Consider the following 26778-nt stretch of genomic DNA (forward strand, 5'->3'; position numbering starts at 1 on the left):
AAGTATTAGTTGAATCTCTATGTGGAAAAAAAAAAATCAGTTTCAGCATCGTTCTCAGCTAGGTTACTAATGGCTGCAAGCAAACGATAATTTGGAAAAAAAAATTCTCCATAGAAACTGATTATGGTCAAGACCTAAGATGTGGCAAAAAAGATTTTCAACTCAATATCTTACATGAAGATAAACTTAAAAATTCCCAATTGAGTGAATTAAAGTAAAAGGCCTTAAGCTGTAGATGTCTTCATTGTATTACTAGCAGTTTTACATCTAAAACTGAAGGAAGATTTTTTTAAAAGACTTCTAAAAGTGAAACAATAAATCATATTAATTTGGATTCAAGGCTGAAAAATTTAATTCCTAGATGAACATAATGAAACAGGAATTCTTGGTACAAAAAGGTACAAATCACTTTTTACTTTCAGATGCTTCATTCTTCATGTTCACGTGCAAATATACATAGAGTAAATGATTAGTTAATAAGGTTAACTCTGATTATTCTTTACATGATTCTGTCATACCTTACTGCTATGTCAGAAATCTACAGTTTCAGAAATCTATAGTGTTCTACAGAACCCTGTATCCACCAAAAAGGAAAAAAAAAAATCTGCTATCCTTCTTTACTGCTGTATAATCGGGTTATGGTGCCATTATTGCTGCTGCTAAATTTTCTGTAAAATTTTTTCTGCTGGTTTTTCAGCATTTGTACCATTTGCGTTGGATAACCTGAAGATGAAATAAAGAGCTTGTGATGCTGTCCTGGTTCTGCAAGAAAATAAACAATGCCAGAAAGAGCCTCTCTGTGAGAAAGCCACCCACAAATATTTTTAATAATTCTTAAAACAGATAGACCTTTTCACAGGGAATCAGCATACAGACCATGTGGTCTTAGATTTTTACTTTTAATTTAGAACTTTGAGGTTTATAGGTAGATTTAGTGTAGTGTTGAATAAGAGTTTCAGATACCTGGCCTCTGCAGGTATCTGATGAAAAGTTGTGGTTTTAATCTCATAAAAAGTTCTCTGTTCTCATGTCCTCTATTGTCTTCAATGGAAAACAAAGTTAGTAGCAGAAAACAAGGAAATAAATACTAAAATATCTTAATTTTGCAGGTGGCTAAACTAAATCCCATGGCCCAGAAAAGGAAATATTTCTCAAGCAGAGACTTCTGAAATCCTTGTCTGTATACAACCTCCAACTTTCATCTTTGCTCTTCAAACAGGCCATTCAGCTGATGATGGATAGTAACTGAGGAGTTCAAAGGACAATTCAAGTTTAAATAGACCTCAAATCAGACCAATATCTCAGGGCTTTAACAAGTCTGATCTTGAAGGTGTTAAGGACTAGAGATAGCACAAACTTGTGACACAACATCTCAGATCACTGTTCCATGGCGGCTACAGCTCAGGCTGCCATTAATTGCCACAACCCAGCATCTCTTTCCAGTGAAGAGTAGATCCATCTGTGTTGCCCTTGGTTGTGCCAACCAGTGTCTGTATCATGAAGTTTTCCTTGTAACTCTTCAGAAATCTCCTTAACTTTCCACATCTCTTTACATTGCCCCTCTGGCTGATGTCAGAGAATCTTGAGTCTTCAATGAGCACCAGTGTCTGTGATCCCAAGACATCCTAGAGCTATTTAACTTTTCACATTTTTAGCCTGATCCACAAATGTTCACCAGACCCTCATCCATTCCATAGAAGCACTCTAGGCTTCTGAGCTAATCTTTTTACCAGAATGCAATTCCCTCCTCTTCTCTCTGCCTGTTTTAGTGGTGGACTAAATAGGCAGTGTTAGGTTGACAGTTGTACTCAATGATCTTAGAGGTCTTTTCCAACCTAAATAATTCTATGATTCTATCACTCTCCCTCTGTCTTTGTGTGCTCTCCCTCTGCCCAAACAGGCTGAGGGAGAGCTGCATCCCCTCTCCAGACCTTCTCTGGGCCCAGGATGGTGCTCTGCTGTGGTCCTTCACCACTTGTATGAGGAAGGAGCAGCTCCTGTCCCCTTCCTGTGCATGCTTCTGCCCAAACAAAAATGCATTTGTTGGGTACTGCTGGGAGCTGATATCTGGGCTGGCAGGCAGTGCAAGGTGTCTCCCTAGCACTCACTGAATGGGGATTATCACTGATTCTTCAGGAGTCAGCTGAAGACAGAAGGGTAAAGTGTGGACACTACCAGAAACAGGATTTTTGCTAATAGAAGCAAAAGCCTCTAGGAGCTCTGTAGCAGCTGCACCAGCGCAGACCTGCACCACCAGCACACACCCTGAGGTTCCCAGAATTTCCTAGAAGATCTGGAAACAGAATTCGCAAACTTCTGTGCAAACCACTGTGGCTGCTAGCAACATCTGTTTACATCGCTTATTTACCGAATAAGCTTACAACAAGGCATGACTAAAGGATGATCAAAATTATCATCTTTTCATCAAAACAGACAGTGCTATAAAAAATAAATTCTTTGGTGGAAACATTGCTTTTTTCCAGTGTTTCAAGATCTAAAGGAAATATTTCTTTTATCTTTTTCACTCCACTGATTTTGACTTCATTTTCAGGTCAAACATGTAGTTGAATAAAATACTTTATGTTAATGATTTTATTCAATAGGATTATTAGATATTTTCTCATAAATAGGATGTGCAGCAACCCTGTAAAAAATTAACTTACTAATGCTGACCTTTCGACACATCTTAATTGAATCTTTTATTACTGTTTCTATTTTGTGAATATTTTATCTGTTGGGCTTGATTTTGAACAAAAGAACATCTTCAAACACTGAACTTTCCTAAGGAAGTCTTCAAGATGTGAACGTTCCTAGTGACTCTACTACAGAGCATTGATCATCTTTCCAAAAGTACATAACTTGGAGGAAAGGAAGGAAAATACAAAGAATATTGTCAGAGCCAAGAAATCCTCCAGAAAAACAGATAACAAAACAGCATTTGCCTATGTACAGAAGTCAGTAACTGTATTACAAATTGATAAATAAGCACATACAGTGTTTGAACATGGTTAGTGATCCTTTCAGCAGGAAAATACCATTTTTTAATTAAGATACAGTTCATCATATTAATGAAAAGTACTATTTTGGTTAATAATTTTGGAAAGGATGTTAAGAACTCAAGGTGTTTTCATGCTGCAAGAATCTGTCCAGAGTATGGACAGACAAGAAAGTAAACAAGGGCAAACCTGGAACTGGTGAAAAACAACATTTTGAAACAAACTAGATTTGTGTAACACTGTAATTTTAGAAAGGTATATTGAACTTCCCAGCAATGGTATTTTCAATGACAGCATACTCTGAGACTTATCTCAAAAAATTCTGCCTTACATTCTTTTCTATATCCCCAATCAGAAAACAAACAAAAAATCTAAACTATAGCAGGAAGTTTGTTGCCTTCAGATAACCTGTGCAGAAATAACATTTCTATACTCTAAAAATATTCCGAAGTGACAAAGTATGCATTCACATCAGGAAATTTACATCATAAAGACTATATCATTTAAGCATTGTTATCCTCTCCAAAGGCTTCTAATTCCACCTTCCTAAAATTTTGCTGAAATTACCTTTTCTCCCCTAATGCATTTTGCCATTCCTTTTCAGATATTTCAAGCCTCAGTATGATTTTGCAAAAAGTGATTCTCACACTAGTGGCAGATTTTTGCACAAGGAGTTAGAAACAGATCTGTAAAAATGCTGGCTGTATTTTCCTAAAGTTTGGTTTTGGTTTTTTTTCTCTCTACATCCACTGCCACTACTCTACATACACCTTTTAACACCAGACTTTCATATTCACCTTTTCTTCCCAGTGTTCCTTTTATCCTTTACCAGAAGTGGTAGATGTCAGGTGATATAATAAAGCACTCTTCAAAAATTATTCCCTTTTTTCCTGATTCCACTTGTAAATTGATGTCTTGTTCATTTCCTACTTGTATAGTTAGCTCTTAAGCAATTCTTTCCTTTACAAGACTCAGACATGGATTTAATCCTGGACTTCAGGAGAGGTAACTTTGGCCTGCTGGAAAGCAGCTCTGTGGAGAAGGACCTGGGGATTTTGATGGACAAGAATCCGTCCTTGCCCCAACAGAGTGTCCTTGTGGCCAAGAAGCTCAGTGGTATCCTGGGGTGCTTTAGGAAGAGTGTTGCCAGCAGGTCAAGGGAGGTGATCCTGCCCTTTGTCTCAGCCCTGGTGAGGACAAATCTGGACTGCTGTGTCCAATTCTGAGCTCCTGGAGAGACATGGAGCTCCTGGAGAGGGTCCAGTGAAGGGCTCTGAAGGTGATTAGAGATCTGGAGCATCTCTCTATGAGGGAGTATCTTAGCCTGGAGTAGAGAAGAGTGAGAGGGGATCTTACGAATGTATACAAATACCTTAAGGGCAGGGGGCAAGAGGATGGGGCCAGGCTCTGCTCAATGATGCCCTGCAACAGGAAAGGGGACAACAGGCACAAAATGAAAGACAGCAAGTGCCATCTAAAAGTGAGGAAAACTTCATTACTTTGTGTGTGACCAAGTACTGGAAGAGGTTGTCCAGGCAGGTTTTTGAGTACCCTTCTCTGGGGGTATTTGAAAACCTGCCTGGACATGATTTTGTGCAACCTGCTGGACCTCTTTCATCAGAGGGGTTGAAATACATATTCTCCAAATGACTGGTCCAACCTCAACCATTCTGTGAAACAGCTCAGGTCTTTAGCTTGTGTATTAATGACACGTATGTATTCTGGAGCATCCATCTTTTGAGGAGACACTGCAGCAGCTGGGCCTATTTAGTATGGAGAAGAGAAAACTAAGAGGTGATCTCCTCAGAATGTATAATATCTCAAAGGCATTTGTCAAAAGGATGGTGCCAGACCCTTTTCAGTGGTGCTCAGAGGCAGGACAATGGCTCTAAACTAAAACACGAGAAGTTCCACCTCAATGTGAGGAAAAACTTCCTTACATTGAGGGTGGCAGAGCACAGGAACAGGCTGCCCAAGATGGTCATAGGGTCTCCTTCTCTGGAGACATTCACAACCCACCTGGATGTGCTCCTATGTAACCTGCCCTGGTGACCCTGTCTTGGCAAGGCGGTTGAACTACATGGAGTCCAGAGGTCCCTTCCAACACTATGAATTTTGTAATTCCACAATATTTACTGATTTTAGCAAGTTTGCAACATTGTTAGCAATGGGACTGAACTATTAATGCCAAGTTTTTCACTAGATTACTTTGTACACAACTAAATAGGTATTTTTGAAATGGCAAAACAGTTTTATTTTTTTTCATTATTAGTGGAAATATCTAATATATATGGAAGGGTCAAGCCCTATTCATGCAGAATGGCAACAGGAATTGCACCCCTAATGGTCTCTAAGATATCATATTTTTAATATTATAAGTCATAATTCAAGTCTATTAAATTCAGTTGCACTATACATGTAAACAAGAGTTTAGACAGGCTTTTTAATAAACTGAATCTTCTGTTCCCATAATTAAATAAAAATTTGACAAGTGATTTAACATCAACTCTCTTTTTACACTGGAATTGTATCTTTTTTTCTTTTCCACCAAATATCGTGTGGATTTCTAAGTCTACAGAGATCATTATTCAATCCAATTCTCACCCCAGTATCCTTATATTTTTTTAAATTTCTGAGACTAAAACAGCAGCTAGTCTCAATTTATCATTTTTCTTATGCTTTCATAAACATAAGAGAAGTTCTATGATTTTCACATATATTTTGTTCAAGCTCTAAGCCAAGATTGAGTCAATTAGAGTGATTTTCTTAGTTAGACATAAATATGTAACAACTCTAATCTCTGTTTAATGACATAAATAGCTTATATTTAGTTCTTCTGAAAATACTTGAGAAGGTTATGCTATACATAAATGTTCTATTTCAATCCTTCTTTTCCATATACCTGCATTTGAGATACATCTTCACGACTGCTGACAAGTTTCACAGACCCCTTTGTGTCAGACACTGTTATGTACCTACAGGAAAAGGAAGATCCAGGTCCCAGACAATTGGCAATTTGAACATAAGGCAAGAGACTACATGAGGATATGAAATGACAGCAATATATATCAAAACAGTAGAAAAATAATGGCCAGCAAAACAAGCTTTGACCACTTCTAACGGCATAAGTTAGTTCACAGGTTTTAGTAGACATCTGAGAAATTTTCTTATGAGATGTGCTAACCCTGTGGCAGATTAGGGATGAGGGACATTCTTAAAAGCAGTAAGAGGGGCCTTTATCATAAAAATATTCTTACTAGCTGAGCTATCTTAGCTTCTTACATTAATTTTTCAGCAAAGGTCAATTTGTCAAAAGCTGTTCTGCAAGTTTGCAATTTGCAGACCTAAGCTTGGTGTAGCAGATGCCAGTCAGAATGAAAACCAAAAATATGTATACATTTGTGCTGCAGAGGGTCACTGACACTTGCTTCTCCTGATGAGCAATGTAACACTGTTTGCCTGTCCAAAGGCCACAGGTCTATTACAGCTGCTGCTACAGGTGAAGTTGTAATCACTGTAGTTTAAAATTTTCAAGGCTCACTTCTGTTCCCGTGCATATTAACCCAAGACCCAAAGACAACAACTAATATGAGCAACTACTGCTGGTCTTCCTTCAGCAAAGTAGTTGTAGATTTAACTTTCAATGATACCCATGCTTAGGTCCTGAATTTCGTCCAACTAATTTTACATACACATCAGTCATACTGATAAGGTGATTATGTCTTATCAAACTTCCTTTTTTCCCCTCAGAAGTTTAATGCAGCCATTAAAATAAGAGGATAATCCTGTGTTCAGAATAAATCTTTAGTTATATCTAAATTATTATTTCAGTTCATGTTTTTAATTTTTTTTAAATATTGCACAGGTAATTTGGAACAAAGTTTAACAAAGTTCACTTTATAAATTCATATTCATACACCCCTTTTATACGAATTTCTTCTTTGTGTGAACTTAGAGTGGGGAAAATGGGGTAGAAGTCCATTTTCACTTTTAATTTGCACTGTTAATCTCAAAGGCTTCTGAACTACAAGAGTTGTCTGTGAAGTTGGAGATTTGCCTAGGCAACACCCTGCAAAAAGACACAAACCCCCCAGCAACCAAGCAAGGACATAGAGTGTCTCTCAAAGTACGTATACTTTCAAAAGCCAGAAAAAAAAAAAAAAAAAAAAAAGCAGAAACCTCTTCCTTGTAAATAGCAAAGGAGAAATCACAGTGCCAGTCATGTTACATATTGGAAAAGAACAAAACTCTACAAACCTATACTGCAGAACTGAAGGATTCAACATTCATGTTCCCTTAGATAGTGGAGAAAAAAGTATTCACTGCAAAACCTATGCTTGTTTTAGGAAGTCCACCATGTTCATGGACATTACATTTCCTACACTTCAGGAAAAGTAGAGTGAAAATGCTTAAATTTTCCATGGCATTTAGACATTGAAAAACTGCCTCCTGCACACAGCCCACCTAGTTCAAGTCCCTAAATTCCTACACCTGGTTGAGGAAGAATAAATACAGGTACCTTGCTGCCTTCAGATGATGCTGATACCCAAGGGAGGGATGATGGAGTTAGGTGAAGTTGCAGAAATTTGATATCTCAGGTCTATCTATACCTCTTTGGATTTGTTTGTTTGTTTGAAAGATTTCTGAAGCTTAAACTTCAGCCAGACTGTTGTACTGCACCTCCATATTCAAAAATGCTGGGGAGCAAACATGAGTTTTGGGAGCAAGAAGATTTCTTCTGAACTTTCATGTTACATGCCTTTATATTTTGTCTTCCATGTTTTTGGTTTTGAAATAAGGGAAGTGGTGTAATGTCTAGCAAGTTGCAGTTTCAAGGATTCTTCTTTTACACCTTTATGATTTGCCTTGAATAAGGTGTACTCAGGGATCCTAAATAGGATCTTCAACCTGTTGTACATCTCAAGATGCACAATGAGAATCACAATATCTCATCCATGGCAAACAGCCCTTATCAATAGAAAATTCTCAGACATCACAAAAATTGTATTTATTATTTTCCTGCATTTTTGTTTGAGTCAGAGGAAAAGAAGACAGTATCTCTCTCCCTCCCTTTCCACCTGCCCCTTAAAAACATTTTTTTCATCACAGGGCAGAATTGTCATATGCACAGCTCAGAAAAGGAAAGTGATTAATCTAAAGTACACTGAATTATTAGTAACCTGGAGTGATTGAAAACCTTGTTTTCTAGATTAGTTGTAGCTTCATTTTAACTAAAAAGGCAGCTTAAGTAAAAAAAAAAAAGTTTGAGTCAAATAATCTGCTAAAATAAAGGTGAAGACAACTCTGCTTTTCCTTAACCCTCCTAATCTTATGTCTATTTCTAGCTTTTCTTTTTATCATGATAAGGGCTTTAAATTATATACTTCTAACACCTTCCTAATTTTCTACTTTTTTCTTTTTAATTTCCTAAAGCCAAAACCGGTTTTGAACCTATCTGGCTTATCTCATTATAACTGTCTGATTGGAATTATCTTCCCTATGGCTTTGCTAAACCCATATATTACTTTGCTTCTGGGAATCTTCAGTCTAGTATCTTCTCTTTTTTTTTTTCTTTTTTTTTTCTTTTTTTCTTTTTTTTCTCTTTTTTTTTTTTTTTTAACTACCTTATGAAACAGATTTAGGAATGATATTTTCTTATCACCTGAGTACCAAAGTTGGCTTTATCATACATCTCACTGAGTTTGCACACAAATGGCATCTTTACAGGCAACAAGGAATATAAATAAACTTCTTAAGCACTCAAATCTCTTGCATACTAAAGCAAACAGAACATTGTGTGTTTGTTTGTTTTCTAAGTGAATGAAACATCCATAAAATTGACAGCAAATACATGGAGCAGATTTATGCAATTATGGCTTGAATGTCAGACAATAATATAATCTATATTATTTAAATTGGATTAACACTAATGCCAGTACATTTATCACCCTTTTCCCTTGTGACTTTGTTCAGAAGTTTCAGAAGTCAAGGGAAAGAAATTTGTTGATGTCAATGAACTTTGAATTAGGTTCAGATTGTTACTTGTTTTGTCTGTTTTGGTAACTAAGAAAGCACTTTCTTTTTCAAAGCAATGAGTTATTTCCTTCACAGACTCCATTTCTGCATACTGTCAGCATAAAGACTAAGCAGCTGCCAGCATTTCTCAAACCATAATATTATGCTAATTTCTGACGCAACTGAAAGCAGACTGCATAAACAGAAGTATTTGTGTTGTAGATCAAACAGAAGATTTGTGTTGTTTGTTTGCAAAGATACATTTTTTTCCTCAAGTGACCAGTGTGCTGAATGAGGGCTCTCTTGCCAAAGCTTTATATCCTATATAAGTGGCCAAGATCATCGTAAATAAGTGGCAAGTGTGAGTAAAGTGCTTGTGACAGAGGTATCTGGCCTTTTAGGAATACTAAGTATCCGCCTTCTAAAAATCATGGTAGGTTTAAAAGTATCTGTGGTTCAGTCACCAAAAAAACCCCAAACAATCAAACCAAAAACAACAAAGCAATAATAACAAAGCAATAAAATCCTAGTTTTAGACTGGCAAGTTACTATATATTTCTGCAAAAGACAGAATGAATGTCACTAATATTAATTGCCATTCCCTATTTACCTTTTTAAGAAATGATAAGCAAAGATCCATCATCTGCATATAAAAGACATGTACATGTATTTCTAGAAATGGAAATAACCTGGATAAAATCTTGGAGACATAACTCATATTTTATGGAGCATATCATTGTATTTGGTTGTTTATGAGATGCAGAATGGCATGACAAACGAGGTGTGACACAGCAAGTCAACTTTAAAATAAAACAAAATTCTTCTATTTCTGGATCTGTTGTTTTGGATTATGTCTCAACAAAACAGATCCATAGGAATGGAATGATAAAATATTCAAGGTATCTGAAATGTCAAGGGTTGTGGTAGTTCAGCTAGAGTTAAAGCCTGGTAGAGGTAAGTTTGGCTTTCCAGCTATGGAATGGATTTTAGTTCCTTCCTAACACCTAATTACAGTTTAGTGTACCTTCAAGAAGTTGAAAACAATTACAACCATTTATGGAAATATATTTTCAGTCACTTGCATTCACTGTGTCCTCAGTACTGAAGACTAGGAACTATTCTTGAATGTATTCATTTTGTGGAATCAGGTTGTTTACCAAGAACATACAATAACATTAGAGATGAGAGATATTCAGTTCTTAACTACATAAGTGATATATTAGAGCAAAAAATATCAGAAACAACCAACTAGCTTTGGATGTTTTAAGTAATGGGATAAATACTGCCTATTATGTTTTTTAAATTCTTATAAGAACCGTGACACAAGTGAATACTCCTCCCAACAATTTTTTACATAAGTATCTCGGATAATGGCATAAGATTCAAGTAATTCAATTGAAATTATGACTATATTATTATAAAATCAGTTTAGAACTACAATCATGCTGTAAAAAATCTTAGAGTCAGGGTATACTGCATTTGATCTGTGAAGAGTAATCAGGGGTAAGGAATTTTTTCTCTGCTTTCTTGTTTTCTCGTATTCATAAAAGCAAATATAGAACATAACAAATATAAGTATCAAAGCACACCGCTATTCTTCTAATATAAAAACACTACATTTGAAAGCTGCTACTTAATTATTAAAACCAGATGAATTTCTTAGAAGCTTTTTCTCTGCCACACTCCTGTGAAAGATGGCTGGGAGTCCTGACTGCAGACTATCATACCTCTCTCTCACCTGTAACAGCAGCATCCTAGGAAATGCTTAAAAGGATATATATTATCAGAGGCATTCTGTTGAGGAGGAACCTTGATTCAAGACTGACCATACTGAGAAACTTGAAAACAGATGCCTAAGGTGCACATGGTTTTATGGGTTTCTGGGTTTTGTTTTGAGATTAGGGCAAAACAAGAAAGAATTGTGAGGGGAAAGTCAGATATATATGAAATCTTTGCTGTCCCTTCAATCCAAATTCATATTGCAGGCAACATCAGCAATCTTATCTATCAATCTACCTACAAAACATGAGAAAAATATATAGAGATCATAGAAATTCCTCTCCCACAAGAGTGGACAATGACAGAAAAAGGCAATGAGCTCAAGTTGATTCAGGGAAAAATCTCTTTGCATATAAGAAAAAAATATCTTCACCATGAGAACAATTGAATAATGAGTTGAATAGCCCAGAGATGTGATGCAATCTTCCCTGTTGGAAATATCAAAGAGCTGGCTTGACAGAGCCCCGAATAACCTAATCTAAGGTCCTGCTTTCAAAGGAAGATTACGCTACACGATCTCCAGATGTTCCTTCTAGCTTAAAACTCTCTATGATGTTACAAAAGACAACCCTTACTATCATCCAGGTTTTCTAGCTTCTTTGTGGTGGTGTTTTTGTTTTTATATTTCAATAGATGCTAAACTACCACAGCTACAAGAAACTTCAAGAGTAATCTAGACCAGAAGTCTGTTTTAAGGCAGCATCAATGATACCAAATATCACACTGACGGTCAGAAGCACTGTTGCTTAATCTTAAAAGCCTTATTTGACCAATACCTTTCAATTATTACTGTAAGGAAACTGTCATGTTCCTTGCACCTAAATTCAAGCTTTCTCACTGCAGTTTAAACCTATTATCTTTTTTTTCCAAAAAGCTCTTGGTGCAATTTTTCTTTTATTTTTCTTAATGAGTTTTGAATGTATTTTATAATGTCCTCCCTCTGACTCATCTTCAAAGACAGCAACATCTTCATTCTGCCTTTCCTGATGGGTGCTGTCCCTGGATGCTTAAAATAGCAAAGTGCACAGTTCTCTCTATGGAGACAGCTGTCATAAAGGACTTGGTGCATAGTGCTGTCCTCCCCCTGCCTCTTCACTGAAATCATTGGATATTAAGCACATAAGTACTACTGTAAAAATCTGCCCTAAATATAGTAATTGTTCAATGCAATGACTGGATTTCTTTGTTAACTCACCTTTTTGTCTGTGGGATACTTGCAAAGGGATATTTTCCTGTAGCAAAATTTCCTTCTTAGTTTTATCTGGGTGTAGTTTAGGCAGTGTCAAAGCTGGCTTATGAAGGCTCTAAAATCTGAAATAAATAATATTTTAATGATAGGGAAACAAAGGGAAACTCAAATGAAAAGTTACTTAAGTTTTGTTTCAAAGCTGTGACCTTTCAAATAATCTGCACACAATTTTTTCTTTTTTTTCCATTCTTTTCATTGCCTTTGATTGTGACTAAGTGGAAAGAACCCACTCCAACAGCTCACAGTCATTCATATATATAAACATTATCTAATGTAGTGTTAGCAAGCTGAGGATAGAAATATTGCCATAAAGTACTACGGGTTGCAAATGAGTTAATGTGCTGTAGAACTGAGCCTGAACACAAATGTAAATCCTTGTAGGCTATTCATAGGTTTAAGCTCAATAACTATTAAAATTATTTCTAGGTATTTTAGCCTATATATAATTGTAGCGTTGTCTAATTTTTACTGTGCCACGCATAAAGGTGCAGAAAGTATGACCTAGATTGAATAGTTCAAAGAGAAAAAAACACACAAGGGACACACTGATGTTAGCATCCTAATTAGAAAATGAAACAGTTAAGCAGAGATGAAATATTTTTGTTCCATAATAGAGAAATTGTTCTAAGCATACCTGGCAATGTCATCGATCACCATCTCTTCCATGGAGAAAAAAAATTATTGGCCTATAGTGTTCAAAAATGTCAATATTTTACCTTACTGAGGAGCAGCATTGTGACATATCTATTAATTTTATTACAGATCAGAAATAGAGGCAGAACAAACTAGATATTTAAATAAGATTAAAGACCCTAGTTAAACTGACAAGAGACAAGAAAAACAGTAAAGCATGACACTGAATATTCCCATATGCCAATGCAAAACATAGAAAAAACCTACACAACAATTCATTGGTGTTTTAATCTAACAAAAACTGACTTGTACTATATAAAAATATCTTCGATTTTGAAGGATTACTAAAATACTTCAGAAATGTAGCAACCATGAAAAAAACCACATTTATTAAAGTGGAGAGAGCCACTAGATATGATTTGCTGTATGTTTATCAAATTGTTTGGCATCCTTTAGAACAATTACAGCTTTTCTATAGGAAAAAAATATCCAATGGGTTTCTACTTTGCCTCAGCACATAGTATGCCCTATGGTGAAATAAATATGTTTGAGGTCCATTCCTGCAAACTGATCATATTTAGTGAAAATTTCATTCATATTTGAATGAAACGTGAAATATTACTGTATAACAGAAAATATTTTCCTCCTAAAGCTCCATTAATAATAGATGGGAGAATTTCCTAATGCCAATTGGGAAAACATACAAGTAGTATATCATTAATATTGAAGCCTATGGTCCACACACAACACAAGATTAAGCACAGCAAGAGTTGTAGATCAAATCAGGGTAAATATTCAGAGCTGATTGGTTTGCATTTCTTCTGAGATTGTTGCAACATGTCAAAATCCTAAAACAATTACAGCAAAAAGAGGGAGGAAAAAAAGCAGATGGAAAGAAGGATGATATTAAATTCAAAAACCCACAGCTTCTTTCTAAGGAGACTACATTGTATCTAAGTTCTTTTTGTAGAATTACAAGACCAGTCTTGTATGAGACAGGTCTTGTAGTTCTAAAAGAAAATAAATAAAAATAAATAATATGATAATAATTATTTATAATAAATAAAAATAATAAAATAATGTGTGTTTAATGCCTTTAAGAGGGGAAGCAGAAAATAGGGGACACAGAAAGGTTTCTGAAGAGATTGTTTTCCAAGTCATCTGAGCCACTAAGTATAATAATCAGAATGAAGGAATCTTGTTACATTTTTGAAATCATTGAAATATATACCTATATTCAGATATACACATTGTCTTTCATGAGGTAATAACTTAAGAGGTGGAAAAGGCAAAATGTCAAAGAAGAAAATGCAAATCAGGAGAATATTCAGAAAAAGAAACTTAGGTTTTTCTAGAAAACAAGGAGTAATTGTAACTCTGTAATAAATGCCAGCAATGACTTTTAAGATATATAATTAGAATCAAACAGTTTGCATGTATTCCCCAAGCATCCCAGCAAAAGATGTGGACCAGAAGCAAGCTCCAACAGTCCTCTGATCAGCCAATGAGTCATGCTATGAAAAAAAAAAAAAAAAAAAAGGAAAAAACATTCAGATTGCTCAGAGGGGGAAAAGTGGTTTGGGATGAGGAAGAAGGAGAATAAGGCAAGAACAAATGACTTAAATGACTTATTGGTCCCTGTGGAAATTTCTACAAGACCTCCAAATACCACACAGCTGAAAGAGTCTTTAATGCCCATTAACATGGTTCCACAATCTCGATACATGGATCAAATCAGAGACCAAGTCTCCCTGAATAGTAAACTTTCTTTATGACTCAATTTTTCTGCTCTTCATATGTGCACTGAGGAAACAAAGCTAATTTCTCTATCTTGGCATCCTGTAATTGTCCAGGAACTGGCGCTCAAAGGTATGTTGGCAAGTTTCATGGAAAATGCTCCCTTCTCACATGTCAAGAAATTCATAGAGGGTGAAGATAGACAGTGAGAATGAAACAGAATTTCAGCACCTGACAAAGACAATAAGAACTCTCCCAAAACAACAATGTCTTTTAAGAAGTTTACAGACAAGTATAGGGACTTGGAAGGAGGTATAATACCTATGCCAGCTTTCAAGAAGAAAACAAACAAACAATAATTTTGTATCTTTTACCAACCTTCTGCTTTATGAATCACCCTTTTTGAAAAAGATTAGAATAATTAATCATTATTAAAAAAAAATCACTTCTTCTAAGACCACTGGGAAAAGAAGGCAAAAACATTTTAATTTTATTTTGTCATTCTACCAAAAAATCAATTAAGTTAACGATGTTTGGCTCTGTTTTTAATTTAGTATTTTACTTTTGAGTTAATTTAGTATTTTACTTTTGAGCATTTGATAGTTTTGAAATGTCATCATATAAAACTTATCATTGTGGTATACATGCATTAAGCATATAGTATGTAAATTAATTATAGAATTATATTAATATTGCATGTATATTACTCTCATATTACTCATTCATCTCTTTTATTCTGAGTAAGTCATGGTTTCACAGTTACACTTGCTCAATTTGTATTATTTAGTTGTAAAAATAAATCATAGCTATTAAGAATATGTCCTACAGTCCAGGTTTACTACCTATTCCAGTTAAATTATCACTTGATAGCTGAATAGACTACTTAAAAATACCATGCTATTAAAGAAATTAGGGCACAAGAGAAAAAATATTGCCTTTATTTACATATGAAACTTCACTTGACATTGCTACAAGTTATCTGGAAATAACTAAACGTATCTTTTATTCCTTCTGTCCCTCTTCTTCCTTTATCCTGTTCCAAGCACACTAATATTAATAAAAGTCATTCTATTATTTCACTGGGAGTAGTTCTATAAATACCAGATTGTTACTTGACTTCATGGTATCTAATAAACTCACAGCTACATGGAAATTCCTGGATGCTTCCTGAAAAACTGGTGAGCTTTCATGCACAAACAAGTTATTTTAAAGATCAGTTAAACAGCATTTCATAGAGATGTAGTAGACACTGAGTTTATCAACTGAAATTCAAGAACAAGGTAGCTACATTTCTGACCAAAAAAGTCCAGGTACACAACAACAAAGCATGGTTCCAGCCCAGAGGTTTCAGAGAAGGAAAGGAAAGAAATAATATTACAAGCTGTACATCCATAAAGCAACCAGAAAAAAATTGCTTTCATGGACAAGGTTAAGAACTACATCTTTTGTTGAAAATTTTTCACACCTTTTTTCACTTAGCAATAGTAAAGCTATTCTTAGCTTTTATCAAAATGTGAAGTACCTGTATTATGAACCCCAAATCTCCTTTCTGAAGTATATTCTAAAGTCTTGTATTTACTGCATATTGCATTTAATTTTTTTTCTTCATTGCTCTCATTGATATTATATCTGTGTGCTAAACTGCACTTAATTCCTAATAAATAGGTCACAAGCTGGAACCAAATAAATCTGCACCATTCAACCCAACATGTGACCTAGATCACACTGCCAGAATATCCACTAAATCTTGTCCAAAAGGCTGTAAACAATGCCAGTAGTGTCTTTGCATTTCCCTGAGAATCCTAATGTCAAGTAATGATGGTGAGAACCTGTGATAAATCTCATCCTTATTAGCTTTTAAGAACAAATAAATTGCAAATGCATATTCCTAAGGACCTGCTAAGTAGTAATCTGTGGCCATACCCTAGCAGATGGACAAGGGTTTGGCAGTAATTTTTGCTGTCTGGTGATCGTTTCAGGTGTCAAACACAGTGTTGTAGTGTAAGAATATCAGATCAGTAGGTTCCAAGCAATTTAAAGGTTTTTTCTTGCTTCCATCTATTGGCATCCATTTTATTTTTCTTTTCTACTAGTCCAAAGTCATTTTACTCACATTTTTGTCCCTATTTCAGTGCTATCATCTTGAGCATATGATTTGAATATGAAAACACAATCTCAAAATACCAATAGGGACCTGAATTTTCAGTGAATGCTAAAACAGAAAGTTCAATTCCTTTAACTCCATCAGTACAACAAACAAAGTTTCAATTTTTTTCTAAAAGAACACTGTAAAGCAATATTTCGACAAGGCTTCATCACACACATAGAACAATAATGAGCATAGAAAATATTATAATATTGTAATAATAAAACCTTTATCCCCCCAATGTTCTTTCTCTAACAAGAATCAATCACTGATTTATTTTGATTACTGTATTTGTAAAGACAAAATGCATATAAAGTTTGACCCTGGACATCTAAAAAGCCATTTACTCATGAGCAACAATGTAAATCACCCTATAATTTAGAAATCTTTAAAAATCAGGAGGAAAAGAAACCAAAAAACATTTATTAAATGAGATAGTTGAATCACTAGGGAGCTGGGGAGCTGAATGGTTTCCAGCCTTCATTTAACATGGATGAAGCTTGACACAATGTTGAAACTTTAGCAATCCCAACATAATGAGAAACAAGACTGTCTCATGTTATATTCATGTTTTTCTGTTTAATGAAAAAAACTCACACATTAGGAAGCAATCTGCAAGACAGGTACTACTCTCATTTTAGGCTTATTGAGGAGGCTGCAGGTAAAGAAACAATTACTGGCGCAATAGGGCTTCTTTTTTTCACAATTTATTTTTCCAGAACATCACCTGTGAGTGCAGCTTGTACTGAAAAGAGCAATAAGTAAAAAATATAACCTGATATTATTCATAATGTACAAATGAATTAAAAAATAAGACAAAATATCTAGATGTTCTTCTAAACTAAAATATCTGAGCAATAGTTTCCATCAGCAATCTGCTGTTTCACATAATATTAAATATTTTTCAGCGAATCTATTTGGTGAATACTTGAGGAATTTTACCCAAGAGTTCAATGTACCTAATGTATTCTAAAGTTTTTACCAGTACAATGAAAAATATTTCATTAAAGGTATGTCAAATATGTTAGACACACCTGAAATCAGAGCAGGAAAAAGGAGTATTTCTTCTGAAGTTGTCTTCCTTCTCCAAGCCTCTCTGTTCACAGAGCAGCACTCATGTGGTGTATGCAGTGCTTTAATAAAAATGAACTATGGCCTTATTAACAAAAGGAAGAGAACAAATTTTGCTTTAATAAAGAAGGTCATGCATAAGATTCTTCAACAACTGTTTTAGTAATGACACTCTTTATAGTCCTTGCAAAACTAAGCCATTTTGTGGATTTATTATTCTGAAGGGCCTGTTGCTCATGAAAATTAAAAACAATTTCCACTGGTAATAAAAGTCTCCTATAAAAATACATTAGATGTCACTCATATTTCAAGGTAAGAGCCAACATCCAAGTTCCATCACTATCTTACATACACTTCCTTGCTCCTCCTTCTGTGGATTCAGATACCATGCAGTTCGAGACAAGAACCTGAACAACAGATGTACTTTGTTAATATTACCCATGATGAAAACCTGTATGAGCCTTTATTGCTAAAGAAAAACACCAGCAAAATCCCAAACATCTCAATTAATTTAGGAGCATTTGCATCACCTGCTAAAGGTGGCATTCTATTTTGAGGTAATATTAGTGGGATTCAGTTGCCTGAACACTAGCACTCAAGTTTCTTTTCAAGAATCCTAAAGTAAACTAAAATATCCACCTTAAACTGGAGAGAACTATATTTGCCAGAGGAAACATACATTTTTTTTCTTTTTTTTTTAAAGAAGGAAATAAGGTTATGTGAAATTGTTTTCTGAATTCAGATGTCTAGCATCGCTTCAGGATAACACACCTGGTCTTCAGTTCTTCTAGAATGGTGCAAGCTGATTGTCATATCTGACAGCTCATTCAGATTGCTCAGGAAGCCAATATCTTTACCTCATAATTTTATCCTTTTTTTATGTCTCCATGAAAAACATATTTTTGAAAATTCTTTGAAAGAGATAAAAAGGAGTTTTGAATTATTTGGAATATTAGCAAGCCAAACACTAAAACTCAGCTGAAATGTATGTCATAAAAAAAGAGAGTATTAAATGGGCATAGATTTCATTACTTCATTCCTTGCAGTTGTGAATAGAGGTTAGATCAGTAATTAGGAAAGAGAAAATAAAACCTTAGGCTGTGCATTTCCAGTCAACTAAAACTGAGATATTTTCTTCCTTCTGTTCTGTATCTCTCTGAGAAAATGGCTTTCTGAGGAGATCATAATGTTGGTTCTTCCAAGCTGTGCACCTGAAAACAGAATAACAGAATTTTCCGTTAGTATTTCATTGCTTTCTTTTTCTTATCTGGGTTTGGGGTTTGTTTTTTCTTTTTTTTTTTTTTTTTTGGTTTTGTGTTTGGTTTTTGGGGTTTTTTTTGGGTCTCATTAACTTAAATATCAGTACCCTTATAACACCTGTGTACTTTACTAATGTCTAGCTGTAGCACCTACACACCCTTCATGTACCACACTTCACTTACACCTGTATATGTTTTCACAACTTTCCCATTGTTTTCATGGAATTAGAACAGTTGCTGTGAAAATCCTGAATAAGGAAGCCTAAGAAGCATGAAAAAAGCTCCCCTTATGGCATTGAATGGGGTGCAACAAAAGCTTACAGCATGTAAAACCAAAGTAAAGATGGAAGAGAAGCTGATTACTTGGATTTGAAAACTGTATGCTTATCACTGACAGAGATTACAACACCTTTATTGTTACTGCAGCTTCATTAACTTCATTGTGGTTGCATCAGAGACTCAGCTATTGTAACACAAAGAACCCACATTTCTTGCTTTTGAAATATTTGGGAGTCTTTAAAGGCGTCATTATTTTTTAGCCTACTGTGACTGTCATTTTTGAAGGATGAATCTTTATGGGAATCTACAAGTGATCCATGTACACAACACTGCTTCAGCATGAATCATCCCTAAACTGACAACTCACAGTGCTGTCAAGATTTTAGAGGTTGCTTTCTCACCTTTAGTAGTATGTTTAAGTAACTAAGCGAAGCAACTCATCTTTTTATAACTTCATAAAAAACTCTCTGCGTCTTTCTAACATCCTGCAATTTGTAAAAGAAAACACTGATATCGAGATTATCAAAATTCACTACAACATTCCAGGTGCAGCTGAATAGGAGCAAAGTAGATGAGCCACAAGAGCAAAGATATTTCAGTCTTCTGTTAAGGCTGACAGTGAAAAGGAAGCTTGAAGTCAGTGGAAACACAGGATTCTTCAAAAGCTTTCCTATAGGAAGTAAAAATACACAACAACCCTATAACTTCAGAAACAGAATTTGATAATTTAATGGAAAGGTATATGATACATAATTGCAAGACCAATTTCCCATAGTGTGGAACACCTTATATAAGCCACAAGTAGTATTTATTTAAAGCCTCTGGAACAGAAAACAAGTATAATCAATTATTGCGTAAGAACTAAGTACAATAAAACCAGAATTCTCTACACCTTTCCTTTTTTCCTCTTCAAGGAATGCATGCTAATTACATAGCCACATAGTTTTCTAAAAGTATTGCAGTAAAAATTGTAGGATATGCATCACATATACGCAGTGGATCTTTTGCAAGTTGTAATTTTGTTCTTTGCTGTTCTGTTTGCAGAGGAAAAAATCTCCATAAATAAATATTTCCTAGAATAAAATTACATTACAAAAATATTTAGCTCATTTGAATTCAGAATCACATCCTAACACTTCAGGCTTGCAGATGTTTAGTTTTGAAAAGAAGCCATTTACCCATATAGTGTAATCAGTTTACATGTGTTGTTATAGTTCAGTCATTGTTTGAGTTGATGTCTGACATAAACGACTTTCCCCCCTCTGCAACATCTTTTTTTTTTTTTTTTACTATTTATATGATAATACCATCATGACAAGATCATTCACTGCTCATGCAAACCTTTCCTTTCATGGTGCTTTGAGAAGCATTTGCATCACTTGCATTTTCCTCTTTTTATGTGAAGATTGAATATCCAGCTGTTACCTAATTAAGTCTGCCACAGGCAAAAATCTGGCTTTATGTACCTGCAGAGAGAATTTCATGGTGTTTTAATGACTAGCTATAGATTGAGCGAAGTGACTCAAGAGGCAATGCAAGAAAAAGCTTAGCTCAAATGAGTGCCAGAGCTGTCAATTTCCAATTAAGAGACTTGTTTGTCTCTCATGACAGTGAACCATCACAAATTACTTGCTTTAGCTCTGCTGGTTAATCTTTTGCCACCTGACAGATGGAAGTAAATCAGTTGACTTATGTTAATCACTTCCAGGAAGTGAGAATATTTAAATCTTGGCACAATTTTGCATCTGTGAAGACAGCATTAGGAGATATCACAACAGCAACCCATTATTTATAGATAAGGTGTCATTTCATGTGTATATCTGTGGGAGCTTGTGGTGGAATGACTGGCAGAGAATATGGGGAAAATGAAAGACATCATTTAGCTTTTTCTCAAAAGCTCTCCCACTTGAAGGGAAAACTTCTGATTGTTCCTTTCTTGCATATTTATGTTTTTACAAAGCTGAACACAATTTTCAGCAAGATCAAGTTGTTATCACATATATATGTAGAAGATATGAGTACAGGTCTCCTGAAGTTTTACCTAGCAACAGTATCTGTGGGTAATAATTAAATAAACCTTTACTAAAAATAATAAAATAAGTATGGCATTACCAAAAAAAAAACCCTGGGATTAATTCTCTGCAGAAAAAGGGAGAATAATTTTCTCTATTATAAAAAAGGCTAAATAATATTTGATATAAATATAATATATATAATATAGATGAGATGAATATATAATATTCTCATCTATTAAGGCCTTTGACTTGTAGCTCTAAAAAAACCAAGCTGATGACATGAGCCTTGAACTAATGCCTGATAACACCTGACAATGTGAGAGCAAAGTGCATTTCAAAGCAATTTTAATATGATTCCCCGTTTGCTTCTGGCAATTTTCTATTTTAATAAAACTGTATAATAATTTGGAGAACAGCTTGGATTTCCATGGTACCTCATCATTCTCCTAATGACTGCCCTTTCCACAGATTTAATACTACCAAAATTGCAGAGAATTATTTGATGGATATGGGCTTTCAAACACTTTTAGTTAGTTCAAAATCATATATGATGTCATGTAATTTAGGATAAAAGGTAATAAGAACACTATTTAAATTCATTCACATTCAAAATTCAAACTTCCGCAGTTCAGGGCAGGACTTCATTTGGAAGCAAAAATGCTTCAGGAGAGAAAATAACTTTTCTGGGAAATGCCATCAAGGGGTGCTTAAGAGGTACATTTTTAAATATATAAATAGAAAAATAGTTCTTTAGATATAAACCACAGTTTGCTACTTAGATTGCAGCCAAGTAACCAGGTGTCATTTTACCACTGATCATTAGCTTGACCACATGAGCTCATGAAGGATGGTACTGACTGAAACGGCACCATTCCCTTGTATCATCAGCACCTTCCAACTTACACAAACATTTACTCACTCCAGCTCCCTCTCTGACATAAGAAATTGAGCTCCACTTCGTTGAGAGTGCAGGACAGAGGCCCTTGGGCTGGATTAAGATTACACCAATATTAACAAATTCAAAACTGCTCCTGAACTTTTCTAATTTATTTTAAATCACTTATCTTTCTTACCTGGCTCCCTTTGGAGAAGGTTCTTTTCTCTGCTGCATGGCTCTCAATGTTTTTCCATGGACTTCAGAAACCCTTGTGCATATAGGGAGTATTATCAGGAGTGCTAATTAAAAAGATAGCACTATTGCATTCTGAATTGCATATGAAATTATACTAAGAATTGTTACACTCCCCTCCCCTTCCCCATATTTTTTTCTGGCAAAATATACAACCACCTTCAAAAAGAGTGCATTTTACTCTGGCTCAGAAGTCTAACTTTCTTGTTTTCCTTCTATCTACTTTCAGAATCACGCCGGGTTAATTATCATTCATGTTTGCAACAGGCAGCACAAACTCCACTTGAATGGATGGAGGGGAGTCTGCAGTGCTGTTTAAACAAAATAACAGGCCACAGAAAAACATGGTGCTAAATACCACTTCCCAGGTAATTAATTGTGTCTTGAGTGCTCCCCATCAACCTTCTTTCATGTTCTGTTGATATTTTCCTTGCATGCAAAATGTTGTGTCTTTAAAACATAATACACCAAATTTTGTTTTACATTGCTGTTTACTCACAGAAACACACATATTTATAAAAGGCTGTTCTTTGGCTTTCTGCCTACACAGCTGATTTTTTTTTTCCTGGCATATAGCATATGCAAACTGTAAAAAATCTCACTTTCAGAAATTCAGTTAGACGTGAATAGTGAAATCACAAAATAAACTTATTTATGACCTCACTGGCTTTCAAATTGCAAAAATATCTTACTGCTCTATCTAAGCACATACAGCTCATTGTATTCAATCAGCCCATATTAAAAATATGCAGGATGCTACATTTTGAATATCCTTGAGTTGTTCCCCTGAAGTTAAACACAAAATTCCTCAAGTTGTAATAGTTCTTCATAATTTCCTTCTCTAAAATTGAAAGTATTTAATGGTTAAAAGGTGATATATTTTTGGGGGTTTTTTGTCTTCCATGTATCAAAGGTTCTGTCTGCTTCACTATATTTTCCAAAGAAGTTGTGTTGAACTATTACAAACATCCATGTCATGTCCTTAAATTCCAGCTCCAGTAATACAGAGAGCTTAGAAGGAAAGATAATACAAAGATCTACCAATGCTGAGCTTTCAGGTGGGGTCACCAGATGGTATTCTGCTGCATTATTTTCAACTTAGAAATCTGCCTTTTAAAAATTATGTAAGTACAAATCCCAGTGGAATATCTGATTATTATGATTCGTGAGTTATTGGGAGAAAAAAAAAAACTAAACTGAAAACCAGGAAATCTGCCAGACTGAAAGCTGGAAAATGACTGAAGTGAAATAAATAAGTAAATAAACTGAAAATGAAAACCACACCTAATTACCATGAATAATGCCATAATAAAACATAATAAAGGGGTTTTTCTATTAGTGTAAAACCACCTTGTGTATTCCAATTTTTTTCTACTTTATTAATACATCTGCTTGAATGTCTGATAGCTGTATATACTAATTTTTATAAGTAAGAATTTTGAGTTTTAACTCATTTCTTTTGATATACATATAGCATACTATACCCTTAGGTCATTAGAATGCTCATGTCATAGCAATATGTAGAGGAGGCAAATATATTCTTTAAAAAATAGTGGAAAAAACATGATAATAGGGAAACTATGATATCATTTCAGCTTTATTTTCTCAAAAAAATTTTTTTTGACTTGACAAAAGTGAATTAAGTATCTTAGAATATAAAATTCACCTATAAGTAATTCTTGGTGAGCAGAAGCTAAAAGTTTCTATATTGACAAGCCTTCTAATATATCTAATTCAAAAGGGATTGAAGCTCAGAAAACACTTAAAAAGTATTATTGATAATGCAAATACAATATTTTATCTTATAAAAAAGAAGTGTAGAGACCCATGTAGTAGAAGTAGTATACATAAAAATACATATATAAAAAAAAAAATTACTTACTAAAACATAAAATATAGAAATTGCTTGGAAAACAAAGTTAAAATAATAAATATGGGTTTTCCGTGATCTACATTAAGATTTTTTTTTTACCCTTAGAAAAGAAACTTTGAAATAAAGCAACAAATAATTCATGAAACCAGCAAAATTTGTATTTCCATATTAGATAGGAAATGTAAAGAACGGAATAGTAACCACATGAATATACAGCTGGCTCATAGAGTAAGTTTTGGGGGAAAATATTAATTATTTTTAAAATGTATTTTAATCTCTGTCCTTCATTCCTAGCACACATACCAATGCCATTTTTAAAGGAACACTTCTATGATTATTCTAAGAATGCTCTAAGAATTACAAGGTTTGTGTCTCTAGAATCTCCTTCAGCAATCTATTTTAACACTTTGATCTTTAATAATATATTATTTCTGCATGTTTCATCCAAAGATTCCTAAGTAAAATTTAGTCTCAGTACCTCTTGTCCTATTTGTCTTAGTCACCACAGAAACTTCACCAACTGCTTGCATTAAAACTTATATTGCATGTAAGTGCAATATTTGTACTTATTTGAAAAACAGTTAGACAATGGAGGAAAGAAGGAAGGGAGATGGATGGGATCTTCCTTATGATAAATAATAGCAATTTATTCAAAGCAGTCCACATTTATGTTCGTATTAGTAAAATAAATACTTCCATGGACTGCTTCCGGGATATGAAATTTGGTTTCTTTCACAGGTATATTGTTAGTATAGCTTTCTTAGTTTGGCCAATACAAATTTTGCATTTTCCAAAACAATTGTGAAGGACACAGGAGGAACAATGCCTGGCAAGACTTCTAGATCCAGTCATTCCTTTCTGATATATATGGTATAATGGTGTAATTCAAGCCCTTCTCTGCCAGTTGTTTTTCCTGACAGAGACCCTCTCATATTTGGTTTACTAGAACATGCTCAGCCTGATCACTGCTGAGTCACTGCTTTTTTCAAGGCTTACTGCTTTGAGCTATGCAATTATCCAGGCTTTCATATTAATAGAAGAAATGCTTCAGAAGATTATGATCTTCTGAACTTTGAAATGAGAGCTTTCTTGCGGGATTTAGAAAATGTAATCTGAGACTTGCAAAATACAGCAAAATTAAGAAAGGCATTCTCTTAGTACAGATTCTAATGAATAGAGCATAATTCTAGAGATAGTGGACATCATTTACAAAACTGTGGTTTCTCTCTCCATTTTTTACATTTTTACATTTAAAATTAAAACTTTCTACTCAAGCAAGTGAAAAAAGAGTTGCTTTATGCTTTATCATTCAATTTTTTTCTTAAATAATATTTACTCCACTAGGTATTTTTGTTCATTTTTTACAATAATTCTCTATACAAGTTTATCTTCCCCTTCAATTATTATGGCTTTGTTCAGCACATCCCTCTAAACTCTTCCTACACCTATGTCTTAAACTTGAGTCTCCTTGTAAATTACTGCAGTAACCAAGAGAGCAATAAAGAAAGAACATTAGAAGTTTCGATCAGGAAAAAGAATATGACTTAATATATATAATAAATTCAAATATTTAAAGGAACTAAGATGTAATTAAAAATATCTATCTTGAAACATTTTCCAATTCCATAAGTATATTTCTTTTATGTTTCTGCATATTAGAGTTTGAAATTTACATTGATGAGAAGCTTTCAATTTGATGTGTAAAATAAACTTTTGAGTATTATGTAAGATTCACTTAAAAATAAGAAAATGTTTTATAATTAGGATAAATACGTAAGCAAAGTGATCATTGACATTAAGATTTCTCCATAAGTTGTGAGTGTTTCCTTTTGCAGGAGCACAACATATTTCTTGATGCCAACTTAATTTAATTGGATGCTCTTTGATACTGCAGAGCAACTGAAGTGTTCCTAAAGTGGAAAGCTATATCATAAAAGTACAACTAATATGTTTGAGAAGTTGATTCTAGAAAATATACTTTTATTAAGGGGAGAGAAAGTAAAAAAACCAAACTTTCAGTGTTACTGCATCAGGTTAACAAAATAATAGGAAGTGTAGGTAGGCAGAGGATCAGATACAAGTAAGCGACCCGCATTAAAACAATCACATCTTTATCAGTTTCCAGAAGTATTTCTAATGAAAAACAGTACCATTCAAAAGGGAAAACCCCCAATATCTATAAAACACGAAAAAAAATTATTCTGGATTAATATTTGAAGATATCACGATTATATGGAATTGTGGATACAACTATAATTCAGTTCCCAGTGAAAAGGAAATTATGGTAACCTATACAGAAAGAAAAGTAATAAGCATTAGGAAAACACAGCTTTGGGACAAAGTGCTTCTGTCACTAACAAAGGAAAATGTTCAGGTGTGGTTATGCCTCATTTAGTCAAGACAGTTAAATTTCATACAATAAGGAGGTATGGTAGACAAAATACAAACCTTGTAGACTTTTAATTAAAGCTACCACTCAGAATACTCCAAATCTGGATATGCATATTGCATAAATGAATAATCAAATATTCAGATTTGCCTGCATTTGAAAAGATTCCAGAGAGTTCATTTCATGATCTTGTGGTGTTGCTGCTGCA

Source organism: Molothrus ater, chromosome 1, assembly GCF_012460135.2.
Source record: "Molothrus ater isolate BHLD 08-10-18 breed brown headed cowbird chromosome 1, BPBGC_Mater_1.1, whole genome shotgun sequence".
In the NCBI taxonomy this organism is placed as follows: Eukaryota; Metazoa; Chordata; class Aves; order Passeriformes; family Icteridae; genus Molothrus; species Molothrus ater.